This window comes from Cucurbita pepo, chromosome 8 (assembly GCF_057944985.1).
Source record: "Cucurbita pepo subsp. pepo isolate OVF chromosome 8, ASM5794498v1, whole genome shotgun sequence".
Lineage (NCBI taxonomy): Eukaryota > Viridiplantae > Streptophyta > Magnoliopsida > Cucurbitales > Cucurbitaceae > Cucurbita > Cucurbita pepo.
In genome coordinates this window covers 5,084,647-5,086,198 of record NC_141805.1, presented here as the reverse complement: position 1 = coordinate 5,086,198, position 1,552 = coordinate 5,084,647, and the positions used below count along the sequence as shown (strand labels likewise).

The 1,552-nt window shown below is 42.3% G+C and overlaps 1 pseudogene; it reads right to left on the bottom strand.

Annotated features, from left to right (window-relative positions):
* Positions 1 to 455: 455 nt before the first annotated feature.
* LOC111801063 (protein MIZU-KUSSEI 1 pseudogene) lies at positions 456 to 1,345 on the bottom strand (annotated as a pseudogene).
* Between the last annotated feature and the right edge of the window lie 207 nt (positions 1,346 to 1,552).

Here is a 1,552-nt window from a genome sequence, read left to right as displayed (position 1 = left end):
ATAAAAAAACATATGACGTGTCCACCCACGAGGAATAAAATAACACGAAAATATTGCGCGTCTAATCTACGGCCACTCATGCTCCTGGTTTTCTCCAAACATTTTCCCATTTTTTTAATATTTATTTTTAACATTATTAAATATTACACGAAAAAAGGCAATCTGATTTGGTGTGGATTGGAGTTATTTTGATAATAATTTGGATATAAAGTATTTTGAAAGATATGATCTGTTTTTTGCTTAACTTAAGTGAGTATTATTATTCACCAACTTTAGATCAAGTTTTAGTTGTTACATATTTAATCTCCACCTTAATAATGGTAGATATAATATTCATAAAATAAAATAAAAAAAAGAATAATATGCAAAGTAATTTTATTTCACTATTCTATCAAAAAGTGATAATTTGGATACATTTTTTCTCATCTAATTTTCAACCCATAAAATAAAAATAAAAAAAAAAATAAAAAATAAAAGACTAATTTATTATTATTTTTATCTCCTTTTTTCATATTCTAAGCAAAAAAATACTTAATTCAGAGCCGCAATTTCCATCGGGATTAATCATGAACAAAGCTTCTGAGTCGGAGCTTCCAACTACACGTTCAAACTCGGCTCTCATGTACACCAATTCACCGAGTTCGGAGCACGCGCCGCCTTTGCTTCCGTCGTGGAGGACAGGAATGACTCCGGCTCCGACTGACACTGTCCGGATAGTGTTCAAGACGTGGCGGTCGTAGGGCTCGCAGGTGCGTGAGAGGGCGAGGCCAGTTTCCCTACCGTTGCAGTACATGGTCCATTTGGGCTGTTTGAGGAGCTTACTGGGCTGGGCTCGGCCAGGGAGTTTGTGGGCTTCGAGGGCGATGCGGAGGAGGCCTGACGACATCTCCTTGAGGAGAGCGGTGGTGGAAATGTCGAGATGGAGCAGCGAAAGGGGTTGGGCACGTGGGTCCAGCTGGAGGGAGAAGGTGACGTGGCCGTGACGGTGGCCGAAGAGGGTGCCGGTGAGTTTGCGGCGGAGAGTGAGACCGAGAGTGAGAGAGAGAGAGAGAGAGTTGCGGCGGTGGAAGAGGAATTGGAAGAGAGAGTGGAGGAGGGAAGAGGCTCTATTGGATAGAGAATGGGATTTGTGAGAGGACGTGGCGGAGGGAGGGTTGGGAACAATGGCCATCTGGGGAGGATTGAAGGTGGAAGAGGGTTGTAGCATTTTGGTGGTGCTGCTTGTACTGGTGGTGCTGGTGGATCTGGTCAGAGGATTGAGCTCAAGGTGGTGTTGCATTTTCATGGCGGACACAGAGAGAGTGGTGGGATATTGGGAGGGAAAGCGGCCGACAAAGGAGTGTTATTGTGCGATGGATGGGACAATGGAAGAGAGGGGGACAATATTTATATGTGTACATAATGCCCGAAGACTAATCTCTATTAATGTATTTGCCAATTTAATATTTTGACTTTCTCCAATTCACACGGCTTAAAATTATCATCTTCATTATGGTGGCTTCCACAAATAATTTTTGGTAGTGAACGGAATTTTGATGAGCTTATTTGTATG